Source organism: Theobroma cacao, chromosome 3 (genome assembly GCF_000208745.1).
Source record: "Theobroma cacao cultivar B97-61/B2 chromosome 3, Criollo_cocoa_genome_V2, whole genome shotgun sequence".
NCBI lineage: Eukaryota > Viridiplantae > Streptophyta > Magnoliopsida > Malvales > Malvaceae > Theobroma > Theobroma cacao.
Window position 1 is genome coordinate 15,839,950 of NC_030852.1, and position 15,892 is coordinate 15,855,841.

Genomic DNA, 15,892 nt, shown 5'->3' on the forward strand with positions numbered 1-15,892 from the left:
ACTACCTAAATTAGGGTGCCATTGGCTCTTGGTAATGGAATCTAATAATTCTTCGCTAGCACTATGAAGGGCATCAGGACTACCGTCTCTTCTAGACATGGCGCATGCAACAAGAGCACCTTCAAACCTATATGCAACTAAGTATTGATTACCTATCCATTTATACATCATACGAACAAGTAGGTTTCTAATGAAGTAGGGGCCTATGTAGCCTCCCGTCCTTGACTTGCGTTGCGCACCAACAATCCAAGGACAAGACTCTACACAGACTCCAACAACTCCGCTGACCACACAGGAATCCCGAGGACTCAACTAAACCTAGAACTCTAATACCACCATTGTCACAGCTCAATTCTCAAGCCATGACTGGCGGAAGGGCCCAATGGGCTCAGCCCACTAAGCCCAAGCAAGCCTATTTGTATAATCTTATACATTAATCCACGTTTCTTTAAAATCCAAAATTCGTAGTGTTCAAATATAGTTCCTTTGAAAACAATTCATAAAACCTAATCATGCATTCATAATGGCATCATCAACCATTATATACCTACATAGATTAACAAATGAATCTTAAAATTTCACATCAAGTATTCATATACACATAATTAGACCTTGACCATCAGCGGAGTGACTTTGGGCATGGTTGCTAACATGTAGTGTTATGTAAACTTACCAAGCAATGGATAGGGAGGAGCACCTTGTCCTAGGATCCAATCACCTTTAACTCAGGAAACCTAAAACATGAATTTTAAAAACGCGAGTACAAACTCAGTGAGTGAACATAGGAATGGAACAAGCAAACGTTAAGGAAGGTTTAGAAATCATGATGCACTTTAGTTCCAAAAACAATGCAATTTAGCTTATTTCTTGTCAAAAAACCCCTCATTCAAATCCTTGTCATTTAGTCATTTGATGACGAAAGACCCATGAACAATAAAGAAGTTGAAAAGTGAAAACTTTTGTAGAATTCAAGCAAGTCAAGCATAATAGATTGACTCTAACCGCAACAAAAAGGCATTCTCACTACAACAAAATTCTGGCCAGATAAAATCCAAAGGACTTTCACTACCACCGAAAAAATCCACTCATGCCATATTGCACATTAAATTGAACACATTGATAATACTCAAATTTTCAACAGTCAATGCAATCACATATTAAATCCAAACATCTCTATATAGTAAATATGTATATATATAAGCACATACACCACCATCTCACCCAGCTCATGTGCATCCCCCTACATTGTGCACATAGCTGGACACCTCGTCTCACCCAGCTCATGTGCATCCCCCAACATCGTGCACATAGTCGGAGTCATCGTGTGCATCCCTCCACATCATGCACAAGCAATATCATCGCTTTATGCATCCGCCCCACATCGTGCACAAGCGATATCATCATCGTGTGCATCCCCCCATATCGGGCACAACTAATGCCATTGTGTGCATCCCCCCACATCGGGCACACGGGCAATATCACCATCCATCTCCCTCACCACCGTCATCACCGGCAAGTGCACACTCACCCTACACATGCATGGTTGCATTTTGCCACNTATGACATAATATATATATATATATATATATATATATCAATATTATACAGAAACACATGGATTCATCACACTATCCATTTCATAACATAAAAACATTTTATAAGGGCTTGTTCCCGTGAGAGTTTTTGAAGAAAAACTAATAAAACGTTTTAGGGGATTCAATCAAACATAAATGTTTATATCCCAAAACATTTTAATGCAAGTTCACTCACCTTACGATAGCGGGACATTACATCGCTATTTGTCGAAGGTGTAACTAACTATTCCTGCTTGTCGGTCGCTCATTATTTGCCCCAGCACAGCACCATAGTACTCTAACTTTACCTTTGCACTTCCTAGCAATCATACAAATGCAACACCTTTAGTGTACGTCATTCCTACTTCTCTTTTTCCTTCCATCATGAATCCTTATTCAACTAACTTATATCTTGACACATTTTTACCAAAGTTGCCTTTATCCTTTACTTGCGTAATTCTTTAGATTATAGATACCGGCAACTTATTTATAACTCTAACACATATATTAACCTTGTCTAAGGATATTTATTAAGTTTAACCATCATTTCCACAACAATTAGCTAACATATGGCAGCAATTACAAATTTACTTCCATCAAACACTTTCTTAATTTACATGTAACACTATTCTCATTTACATGTTGCCACCAAGCATAACATCAATATCCATTCATACTCATCAACATCCATAACATTTTAAGCCTTTCCTAACAACATATATATCCACACATTTCATTTCTTTTCCAACTTCCAATTAATATAATTACCTTCCAATCATACCCATGACACCACAATAATACTACATATTGCACACAATCATTCTCACCATAGTAAACCAATCGTAGGATTCAAATTATAACATGAAGCTTACCACTTAGTTTTAGCTTGGATTTCACCCAAAAAAATTCATAATTCCCTCACACCCATGGCCACCATAGCTACCACAAAATGATTCACTGATTATTTTTTGAAAGATTTAACCAACCATGAACTTAAAACACAAAATCCTTACCTTAGCTTGCCTGAATTACAAAACCAAGCTTTTTCTTCCTTTCTCTCTTTTTCTTTCTTCCTCTCCTAGGGTTTAGATGTACTGGAAATTGGGGTTAAAAGCTTCAGGTTTAGTGCCTAAGAAGTTTAGAGAAGAAAGAATTAAGAAAAAAAAGGAAATGAGAAGAAAAAAGGAAAATCACATGAAAAAAATTGATTTTCATGAACTTGACATGAAAATGGTGTTGGAAGCTTCAAGAAGGAGAAGAAAATATCTTCCTAGAGGAGATAAGGACGGTTTTGGGCTGATAAAGATAAGAGTTAAAGCTTCCTTTGAAAGCTTTGACCAAACTTTAAGTAAAATTATCGTTTTACCCTCTAAGTTTTTTCCCTTTTTAATTTAGTCCTCCCAACACTCATTTAACTCCAATTTCTTTCTATTATCTTCTTCTACACATGTACAAACAAAGTATAAAGTTTGTACTCCAACATGGTTTCCCCATAATATTTAAAATATTTATTTACTCGCGCTATCTTTACTTAATAAAGACACGCTGCCCCATTAACTTCATTTTTCTCTGAAATTTTTCTCATTCTTCTTCTCCCCCACTTAGATTGACCATATACTCCTCCTTCATGGAAAATTTAGGCACTGAATAAAATATTAATAATTTAATATTATTTTATTTCAAAAATTTCCTCGTCTCCTCTTGTCTCATTGGTATCCAAAATACCTTATTATGCCTCAATTCACTTCTGAATCACTTTTTATCTCATAAATTCTTTCTCGATTAAAATATTATTATTATTTTCTCGAGTGCGAAATATTTTATCCCAAACTATTCCTTTCATCTTTCATCACTTTTAAACATTATAATTAACCTCAATTGGCATCCGATAAGCTTTATTAGTCACCATATCAAAATATGAGATATTACAGTTTTTCTTTCTTCTTTTCCAAAATATTACTAGGTAATATGGATTTAGCCATTAATTTTAAGCAGTTTCAAACTTAAGGTTTTGAGCGTTTGAGAGGAAGGGGGTTTTGGTTTTGAGAGGTGTGGCTTCTGATGTGAGAGAATGAAGGGAGAGGGTGAGAAGTTAAGAGTGGTTTTTCTTCTTTAAAAACCGTTAGACTACCTTTTTTAAATGCTGTCAGTTACCCCCATTTTCAAAATTCAAAAATTTACCTCTATTTTTTATTTTTAGTTTAACGATTTTTCCTTTTTTCTTTCACCCGGTATGCTTGTCCTTTTTCCTTAAATTTTATCATTTTTATTTTAGTTTCTTGACTAGCTAAGTTTTGCTCTTATCTGACTAAGTCTATTAACAAAAAGAAACAGAATGCTCTTAATTGGTTAAGCGATTTTTTTAATCAACTAAGTACCTATTGTTTTATGAATGAAAAGCTCATAAATTTTCTTAAAGCTCCTATACATTAACCATTCCTAGATTTCTCTTAATTTCACAGAATCTTTTCTCATTTAGGGGCTTGGTGAATATATTAGCTAATTGTTGCAAAGTGTTAACAGACTCAATCTTAATGTCTCCTTTAATCACATGGTTTCTAATAAAGTGATGTCTAATTTCAATATGTTTGATCCTAGAGTGTTGAATCGGATTCTTTGATATATTTATCGCACTTGTGTTATCACAAAATATTGGTACATTATGCATGGTTACTCCAAAGTCTTTTAATTATTGTTTAATCCATAAAATCTGAGCACAACAACTATCTAAGGAAATGTATTTAGCTTCAGCAGTTGAAAGTCCAACAGAGTTCTCTTTCTTACTTGACCAAGATACAAGCATGTTTCCTAAAAGCTGACAAGTGCCATTAGTACTTTTTCTATCTGTTTTACTTCATGCAAAGTCAGAATCAGAATATCCAATGAGATCAAAAGATGATCCTCTTGGATACTGTAGTCCTAGACTTTGTGCGTTCAATAGGTACCTAAAGATTTTTTTTATTGTAGTCAAGTGTGACTTTTTAGGTTGTTATTGAAACTATGCACACAAGCATACATTAAATTGAATATCAGGCTTGCTAGCAGTTAAGTAAAGCAAAGATCCAATCATACCTCTATAAAGCTGTTGATCAACACTCTTTTCTTTTTCATCTTTATCAAGCCTGGTAAAGGGACTCATTAGAGTGCTGATTAGACTTCTTTAGTAGGGAATATGCTTGAAAAATTGAAACATATACAGACTGAGAATGTTTCTCACTGCAGCGAGAAACTTGTTGTCATGCTTGCTACCGTGCTTGATTTTGACATATTTTTCACCCATTTAACTTCATGGATTGATCATGGGTTTTTGCAACACTATGAGGTTATTAATCAAAGTTTGAGTTGAGGGGTTTTTGGTAAGAAATTAAATCAATTGTTTTGTTTTTGAAACAAGTGCATCATGATTTCCAAGTTCTCCTTATCGATTGCTTGTTCCCTTCTTATGTTCACTCACTAAGTTTTATACTCATATTTTTAAACTTTATGTTTTCATTTTTGGAGGCAGTTGGGACCTAGATTGAGTATCCACGTATGTTCGTCTTCTTGGTAGGTACTATGGCATCTCAGTAGTAGTACCTTCACTTAAAGTCACTCCACTGACGGTTAAGAGTCTTTTGTTTGTGTACACGTATATGTAATGCAAACTACTAAGAGTCATGTTATAAATGAAGTATGTATATGTTGGATTGATGATAATGCCCTTATGAGATGGTAATGAATGACAGTACTTTGAGATAATACAAATATGAATATTTGGTTGCTATAAAATATTACTAAAACATTCATCGTTGAGAATTACAACACATGGTTTTAAAGATGATGGATGGAATGAGGAACAGGATCTCATAAAGAGGCTTGCTTGGGCCTAGTGGGCTATGCCCACTAAACCCATGCGCAGGTCATAGCCCAAAATTTGGGTTGTGATAGTATGACCCTTGTGCACAAGTGAGCTCTAGCTAGAGAACCTTTAAGTTGTCGACGGGTTGTTATATGTGGCTAGGCCATGGTTTGTGATTATATGCGGCAAGAACATGGGTTGTTATACGTGGCAAGGCCACGAGTTGATATACATGGTTGCGACCACATGATTTCTCTAATGTCGGCCAATATCGTTGAGACTGCCATGGCTGTGGGAATCTGATGGAGGGGGGCCTCTCAGATTGTTATTACGTGGAAGAAGGTCCATAGGTTAATTATCTACGATTACCGACTCGAGAGCCTTGAGAATTTTTAAACTCGTACTCTTTTGCATGGTGGAGAGATATTGTTTTTTCGTAGCTCCCCTATTTAATTGAAAGCTTTCAGTGCTTTATATGTTGATCATGAGTTGATATATGTGGATGTACATGATTATTTTTACATGCCACACGCTTTGGGAGCGTGTGTGTTTTATACGGCTATTCGTATTTTGAAGGAAATAGATGATTTCGATGATTGAAATTTTATTTTACTACGCTTTGATTTTGGCAGTGTTTGCCAAGGAAAGTATTGCACTATGATTTTTACGGCATTATTTTTACAAGGCACAAATACCTTACTTGTTTTTGGTTTTATAAGGTGATCATTTTATACTATGATTTTATCCTTCAAATTATCTGCTCTAAGCTTGTTTCCCATCTACACCTTGCTCACGAAGCCAATGATCACTAAGTCTGTGAGACTCACCCCCTTATCTCCCCTTTTGCAAATAGTGATCGACCTAGCGTCTATTCATCGGCATTTATTGTCTATCGTGGATAGGTAAAGGCGTCTCATAGCACTTTATTCCGAGTTACTCCGCTGCTAGAGGTCGAGTTGTCATAATGTATTTTGTTATGAAAATAGACATTAGTGTTAATACGAATGTACATTTATAGATTATAAACGTTGATGTATTTTTTACAATTATGTGGAATAAAGGTTAAGTCGATTTATAATGACTTTTGTTCAAATCATATTACAAAGAGTTATACGGTTCAAAACAATTACATAGATCGGTGGAATCAATAAAATGTATTAACAAGAGTTTCAAATAAGGCTTGTTCGAGACTTGCCGGGTTCTCTCGTAAGAGTCGGACGTTAGTAGCGATCAAGAAATGGGTCGTTACATGTATGCTAGAGGATCCTAAACTAACATTGATTTTCATAAAAGTAGGAAATTAACCACTCTAGTATCCAAACGAAGCATTAGCTAAACCCATAATCCTAGGCTTTATTCCATTGCTTCTTCATTAAATTTTGATTGTAATTCTTAGTCTAGTTTTAGTTATTTAAATTTTATTTTTACTTCAATTCTTAAATCTTGATTACTTGGATAAAATTAGTTTATTTTAATGTTAGTACTTAGCATCAATTATTAAGCTAACTCCTTGTGGGATCGATAACCCTTTTTATCATTGTATTACTTGTTAATGACAGTAAATTCACTACCACACCAACAATTGATTTCTTAATCAAACAAATTTACCACTTATTCATCAAGAATGCTTTCAACTTGAACCTTGAGTGGACAAGGTATGGAATGCTAGACTATAAGATGGCAACCATTTTGTCTCTCTTTTCTTTTTAAAAATTAATGGCTATTTTTCTTTCAAGAAATCAGCCAATAATGGGAGAGAGGAAAAGAGGTGCGACAAAGTTAGGAAGAGAAAGAAAGAAGTGGCTGTAAAGACTTTCTCAAGAGAGATACGTACCTTGCTTTTCTTCCAATCTCTTTTCATATTATTAAAACTTTTGCCTCAAAGGTTTAACCAAATCAAATACCTTTGAATAAATCTTGACCATCCATTTAGAGTAATAGATGCATCAAACATGCTTCATAATTATCAAAATTAGAATTAAAGAATAAATAATTTAATTCTTTAATTATCATTTAGAGTTCTTCATAAAATAAAACTCCTTATTGAATAATAACTCTTATTTTATTATTATTGTCGTAATGTGCGAGTCTGAAAACCCTACCGTTAGACATGGAGATTTTAGAAGTCACCACCAATCTTTTTTTGTAGGCGTGATTGGCCACCTATTGACTTTATTTTATTCGACAAAGTCCTAAATTGACTTTATGTCCATGGAAAGAACGATAAATTGGTTTGTAGGTATAATACCCCGTACTTTGATATGGTGACTAATAAAGCTTGTTGGATGCCAATTGAGGTTAATTATAATGTTTAGAAATGATGAAAGATGAAAGGAATATTTTGGGATAAAATATTTCGCACACGAGAAAAATATAATAAAATAATAATATTTTTATCGAGAAAGAATTTGCTGGTTAAAAAGTGATTCAGAAGTCAATTGAGGCATAATAAGGTATTTTGGATGCCAAAGAGACAAGAGAAAATTTTTGGAATAAAATAATATTAAACTATTAATAATTTATTCAGTGTCAAAATTTTTCATGAAGGAGTATATGGTCAATCTAAGTGGGGGAGAAGAAGAATGAGAGAATTATGGAGAAAAATGATGTTAATGGGGCCGCGTGTCTTTATTAAGTAAAGATAGCGTGGGCAAATAAATATTTTAAATATTATGAGGACACCGCGTTGGAGTACAAACTTCATACTTTGTTTGTAAATGTGTAGAAAAAGGTAATCGAAGGAAATTGGAGTTAAATGGGTGTTGGGAGGACTAAATTAAAACGGAAGGAAACAAAAAGGGTAAAATGATCATTTGGCATCTTGAGTTAAAAGTTTTAAGTTTTCATGAACCCGAGCATTTCTAAACCCTTATGGACCTTGTCTTAGTGTCAAAGAAGTAAAAAGATTGTATAAAGGCAGTGGAAAGACAAAATGACATTGTTAAGGGCATTTTGGTAATTTCATGAGAAAATGGATAAACATAAAGCATAAATATCTAAGTTCTAGGAGGTTCTTCAAATTCCCAGCAACTTCTTCTTCTTCTTCCTTCCATCTCACGTTTGTTTCCCCCTCCATGGAAGCTTGATATGAAACTTATGTAACCTTTCTCTCTCTAGCTCTAATTTTCATACCTTTGTGCACTTTGGCATAAAACCCTTGTGCTCTTTCACTTTCTCACTTTAAAACCCTTGAAAAATCCCACTTTTATACTTTCTCTCACTAGTTAGGTGTTTAGAGAGAGAAAAAAAAAGCTTCTATAATAGCTTGGGAATTGTTGGAAGGAATTTCAAGTTACAAAGCCAACAAGGTGAGTAGTAAATTAGAGTTAATTCTAAGTGTTTAGGATGGCTGATGATTAAGCTTGTGAATGTTTTTAGACTTTATAAGTATGTGAATTGACATATTGGTGATGCTAATGTGATGATAGGTTCTAACGAAGTCCCATAGCTCTAATTGGACCATTAGGGAAGTTAGAGTCGGCTAAGCCTCAACAAAATACCGGTGAGTGAACTTGCATTTCAAAATCGTTTTGGGAGGCATAATTGTATTGGTATGAAATATTGAATGATTTATTCCAACTTGTCTTTAAAAACGTGTGCCTTGGGAACAAGGCTTTGATAAAATATTTTGATGTTGTGAAAATGTGAAATGTATAATAGGACGAACCTATGTGCTCCTATACTATGTTGATATATATATATATATATATATATATGTATACGGATAATGTTGTGATACTTACAATCGTGCATTTGCGGAGAGGGCAGCGCACATGCCGGTAATGATGTTGTTGTGATATTTACAACCGTGCATGTGCGGAGAGAGCAGTGCACATGCCGATAATGATGCACATGAGCTAGGTGAGATGGGTTGTCCGGCTATGTGCACGATGTGGGGGGATGCACATGAGCTGGATCCGATGTGGTGGTATGCTAATTGATATATGCTTAAGTATATGTATATGCAATAGAAAGATCATGATTTTAATATGTGATTTTATAACATGATGAATCTGGAAAATTTCCCATTTACTTGTAAATTGATTTTATTGCAGCGAGAAACATGTTGTTTATACTACCTTGCTTGGATGATTGTTGGAAATTTCCTCTCTTTTCGATTTCATGTTAAATATGGTTCCTTTATTAGGAAATGATTTAATAACTAGGGGTTTGATGGAGGGATTTGAATAAGAACGTGAACTAAGTTGCATTGTTTTCAAATATGTGCATCATGATTTCTAAACCTTCCTTAACGTTGCTTGTTCCCTTCCTATGTTCACTCATTCAGTTTGTACTCACATTTTTAAAATTCATGTTTTAGGTTTTTTTGAGTCAAAGGTGATAGGATCCCAAGACGAGGTGCTCCTCCCTATCCATTGCTCGGTAGGTTTACCGTGACATTAAATGTTAGCAATCGTGCCTAGAGTCACTCCGCTGACGGTCAAGTTATAATTACATGTTTATGACTACTTATTGTGAAATGTTGAGATTTACTTGTCAAATTATATGTATGTATATAATGGTTGATGATGCCATTATGAATGTATGATTGGGTTTTTATGAATTGTTTTCAAAGAAACGGTATTTGAACTGTAAAACCCGACCCTATAAACACATGTCATGACATACATGCATTGAGTAGCATGTTATTATGCTAGGAAAGCTCCTAAGAATAAACAAAACCCGGTATTGTATCTAACGGTACACTTGAGTTGATTTAACCTCGAACTAGTTCAAATAGGAATCATAGGATGAAATTTAATATTTTACAATCTAGGAATGACTAAAAATGATTGTTCGGAGTTCGAGGGTTCATTTAGGGAATAATTGAAAATTTTGATGTTTAAGGGCAAAATCGTCATTTGCCACCTAAGATAATAATTTGATCATGGAGTGAAATTTTTGACCAAGATTAACTATTTGGAGTATAATTTAATGATAGGAAGTGAAAAATTTCAATTCCGACAATTTTTGAAACATAGGGGCAAAATGGTAATTTTGTCACCCCGGGGTAAAACCGTAATTTTCACCATCCAAAACTTGTCAAAATCATAGGATTTATTTATTTTTGGTATGAATAACTATGGTATTTCAAGTGGTGAAAAATAAAAGTTTAAAGGATGAAATTTTAAAAACTGGCCAATAGAAAAGTGACACATGCCACTTTTTAATGATTTAATATTATTTTAAAGGAAAATCAGCCCATTTAAACCCCACATCAGGTGATGGTCGGCCATAAGGAGAAAATAAGAGAGAAAATAGAGAGGAAAGGAAGAAAAGAGAAAAACCAAAGGAAAACTAGAAAATTCAAAGGGAAATTCACGTTTTTTGTCCGTTTACGCGTCTAACGGTAAGATTTTTCGACTTTAGCTTGATTTCTACCTTTCCTATGCCTTTGTTTCTATTTAGCATGCTTGAGGAGAGAGATCAAAAAATGATACCAAGGGCTGGCCGAATTTCAAGGGGGAAGATTTTGAAATTTTTATGTTTTGATTCTTAGTTAAATTGATAGTTTTAGTTAGTTAAATGTGTATAGAAATCAAATTGGGCAAGAAAGCATGAAATTTTCATAATACCCACCCTTGGCCGAATATTCAATGATGTAAAATGATTATGAACTGATTTTTATTCTAAGAGAAATGAAGAGAAAATGATGAAAAATTATTAAATGTGATAGAAAAACAAAGTGAAAAATTAACTGAGTTAATGTCCCATTTTTTACCGAATTTTCCAAGCAGGAAAGTGAGCTGATTTTGGTGATTTTAGAGGGTTGTTAGCTGATATTTAATGGTTAGAAATGTTGGAGAGAAAATGGGACAATTTAGAGCTAAAATGGAGTGGGTTAGTAATTTATCGGGTAAAGTGCCAAAAATAGGTTAATACTGCGTTTAAGCCGTTTTAGGCTATTGCATTTCATACCATGCATTAGTATAGGATTTAAGTCAATTATATAGTGATTTAACATCAATGTGGTGAATTGTGTAATTTTTGCAATGTGTCTAGGAGGAGAGCCTTTCGATAAAGGTAAGGAAGTCGTACCCGATGAACAGTGATCGAGGCACCTAGAAAATATTTAATTTGTACAAACGGTGAGTAAACCTATTATTATTGTAAATTACCTAGAGTTTATTTTTAAATGCTCTTCATGTATTTTATGAAACGAAAATGAGATTAAAATGGGACTTTTAATGCTTTAGAAATAAATGTGACAAATAAATATATTGTGTTGATTATCTGGAATAAGAAACTTTTAATCATGAAATTGAGTAATTGGAGGCTACTAATTGTCTTGAAAAGTATATTGTCCTATGAATGGCTTATGATATATGAGTATATGTGGCTATATTTTATAATTGCATTTGAAATTTATGTAAGCTGTCTTTTACTATGCAGGCTGGGTAAATAAATAAAAGCCACGTTATTCTGTCGAAAGTTTATTAAAATTGGTGAGTTTAGTCATTGCAGTGACGGGGTTTCGTGGACTGCCTATTAGAGGGGTAAGTAAACCCAATTGCATAGTTACTCTAGTTGTAGAGGCGATGAGGGTAACTCCCGGGGTAGTGTTAGAGCTCACTTCACATCGAACCCCCATGTGAATGTGTAACTCGGCCAACGCCAAGGAACGGCTTGTTTTCAAAACTAACATGTGTTTAACATGTAAATATCTTAACAACCTTGGCGGACTCGGTTAGATGCCTCGGCCAAGGTATCCCCGAGGACTAGTTTTTGGCTTGGGCCTTGTTTTTAATAAAAGTTATAAGCCTTAACAACTGTTTTGGTAAATTACAAATATTTTATGGTTTAAGAAATAAATTGAAAACCTTATGAAATGGTTTGTGATTTGTTGTTTAAACTTGCCTCCATTTTACTCGCCTTTAGATATTTATAATAATGTCTGTTTACTCATTGGGATTGCAAAATCTCACCCACATCCTTTCCAAATATTTCAAGCCTGTGGTAGCTTGTAGATACCCGATTTTGTCGAGGATTCCAGTTGACCTCTCTATCTCACAGACAGTAGGTTACTATCACCAACACTTTGTGTATTTATAGGCCAATTGTCATTGTAATTATTATTGTACATTATAACTTTGTAAATTATTGTATGTATGAATTTATTTTACTTCCACATTATAAAAGATTACTTACACGTGTTTCTATAAATATTGTTTTATATAAAGATGCTATATTTTAATCAATATTTTGAATAGTAATATTTGTCTATAAATCCTTAAAAAAAAGAATATATTTTTATCTTTTGATTTACTTGAGCCGAAAATGATTGCTCATAGGAAAGGCAAGAAACTGATACGTAAGCTTTACGGGGTTTCGATTGGCATTTCGAGTAATGAGTGTCAGTCGAGACGTCGCGGCGGTTGTCATGGACCCGAGGGAGGTTCCGGGTCATGACATGAACATTCAAGCTTTGGATTCTAAAGGACTAGGGATTAATGTATAATATCAATTAAGTAGGCTTACTTGGGCTTAGTGGGCTGAGCCCATTAAGCCCTTGTGTTGGTCATGGTCCGAAAATTGGGCTGTGAAAATAGGCTTTAGAGTGGGTTCGAGATTACGGTTACGTACGAGAAAAGATTAGCATCCTCGTGACGCTCATTCCATAAACGGTACCATTTAATCATATTTATCCTATTTGAACCTCAATTTTTATTTATTTTTCTATTTCCCTACGTATTTTTTAGTTTTGATTTTATGTCTAGTTTTTTTTAATCTTTCGTTCTAATTTATTATTATTATTTTTTATTTTTTTTACTATTATATTTTTGAAAAAACTAAAATTTGATTTTTTTTCGATTTTACAAATGCTCATGATGCAATTATGATGTCATAATTAAACAATTTTAAATGATGGGAAACGAAAGCCTTATATCGAAAAATCATTCATAGACCATCCCAACGCTTTGGTTGTTAGTGTAAGCCCTGCAAGCCAATCGATTTTGTGCTTGTAAAACACTATATTAATTAGTCATATTTCATGTTAAATACATTATGGATATTTTATATAATGTATGAGGTATTTCTTTATCCATGAGTTTATTTATAAAGAGTTATGAGAGACTTATGTAGATAAAGTCCTTGGAACATAATGGCCTTGTAAAGAAATTATAAAGATTACAATTATGAGATTCTTATGCATCAAAACCTTGTTCCTAAATATGTTATCCACATGGCCATACGTTGGCTAATCATCATTTTTAAAATCTATAATCATCTCATTACATAACATAAGGCAACTTTGTGTCGTTATATTTCCTTTATGACTTACTTTATATACATAGTGGAAGCGTACATAAGCCATGACTCAGACTATGATGCAGCAGAGATTCATTGTCTTTGAAAAACCTACCAACTGTCAAAATCGTATGTTTGTCTAAATGACAACGCTAGCCACCAATCCTTCGTACCTATTTATCTACACAATAGAATTGAAATGGGTGAGTCACACTAGTACTTAGTGAGTGGGAGCATAAAACAGTTGTAAATGTGCAGGGATAGTTGCTACACATTTCCTCTAATCATGCACGCATGACATACATCAAAATATAAACACATATAAGACAAGTCAATCGTCACTTGTCGAACTAGTCCGTCATAATCATGATAGTCATACTACGTTGCATATCTCTGGCTATTAGCATACTAAGGTGCTATAATCATCGTCACCTTACTCATTCAATATCGTTATCAACACAACCTCTTAACAGCTTAATTTATTATATGAACAGGCCCACCATATGGCCATTTACATATATGGCTTAGCATACATACCTTAAAGCGCTCACCTCAACACTAAATCATAAGCTCCTTGAGCATACAACACATCATAATCATATATCAATTACATATGGCTCTTACCTCAAGCTTTTGCATTAATTATCATTTCATAACATCATATAACATAATTCACATTTCAAAACCTAACACATGCCAGTACGTAGTCATGACATCATATCTGAGAATGGTCTTCCCTAGAAATAGCATAGTCACGTACGGTGGCCAAACAACAGACAACATACAACATCATGTCACACTGCATTGCTGTAGCAAACGACAGAGTCATGTCACACCCCATTGCCACGGCAAACGACAGAGTCTAGTCACGCCCCATTGCCTAGTAAACATCGGAGTATTGTCGTACTCTATTCCTACAACAAACAATAAGGTCTATAATCATCATACAATACCATGTCACGCCCCATTGTCATGACAAACGATGGAGTCTAGTCACGCCCCATAGTCGAGCAAATGATGGAGTCTGTGGTCTTCATCTGAAATAATCTCAATGGATGGCACCATAGCATTACCGGTGAGAATCACAAGCAGGACAAAACCATTGTCCCTACTTACCACCATCCTTGTAGGCACATAAATTATCATCGCACAGTAGGTGAGAATCACAAGTAAGATAAAACCACCATCCCTACCGGCATCATAATCATCATCGAACAGCAGAGGGGAATCACAGGTAGGACAAAACCACTATCCCTATTGGTAGCATACATAGTCACAAGGATATGGACACACTCAACCTCATAATGTCCATCATCCGAAATTTTTCCACAAATGGAACTTACATAATCAACATCATAATATTGTCTAGAATTATCCACGAACGGCTCACATTCATCAATCATGACTTTGATCCAATATGCTTATTATCATCTCACTATCCTCGGCATTTTCCTTCTAGGCATATCATGTGAGTCTCATATCATTCACTAGTCAAGACATAACATTTCTAGGCATGTTTACCATTTAGACATTCAACATAGTGTCATCATTCACATCAACATCATTAGCTTAGGCATAATCCTTCTAGGCGTATCACATCATTCTCACATATTTTCTAGTCTAGGAATTCTACCTCTAGACATGGTTATAGCTCAAGCATAACATACCTCATGCATTATCATTTTTGAAGCATATATGCACCTTAGTCATTATGCTCCTATGTATAAAGTTTCCCACTCACCTCGACACTCTAGAAGTGATCCTTAGTCGAGCTTAAATCCTTCGCCTCCAATTTTCCTTTAAGCATATCAAAACATTACAAACCCATTAAATCTTGGCTTTCAAAAAATGCCTTTTCTAAAAATAGCCAAATCATTGGCATATTAACAAACAAGCTCAAATCCTTTAACAATGAGCTAATCCATACCTTAGAAGTTGGGTTGTGCTATTGTTTACCCCAAATATCTAATTAACTCAAGAGAGTAATTTTTCCACCAAAGCTGCATCAATTTGAATCTAAGTTATCAACCATTCAAATTAAAAATCAATTGGTCAAAGTGCTCAATCTTACCTTTAGAAGCATTTTCCATCTCCATATTTACTCCAAATAACTCCAAGTGCTTCAAAAATTAGTTCTTAGAAGCTACGGTTTAAGTTATAGAGAGAGAAAGTGAAAATCACCAACTAACCTTTTAGGAGGTAAAATCTCCTTCCTTTAGATCTTAAAATC

The 15,892-nt window shown here is 34.4% G+C and overlaps 1 long non-coding RNA gene across 1 annotated transcript; it reads right to left on the reverse strand.

Annotated features, from left to right (window-relative positions):
* On the reverse strand, positions 694 to 2,815 carry LOC108661304. Its single transcript, XR_001927061.1, has 3 exons — positions 2,588 to 2,815; positions 2,447 to 2,513; positions 694 to 734 (listed from the first exon to the last, which is right to left on the reverse strand). It is a non-coding gene; the product is annotated as an uncharacterized LOC108661304 (long non-coding RNA).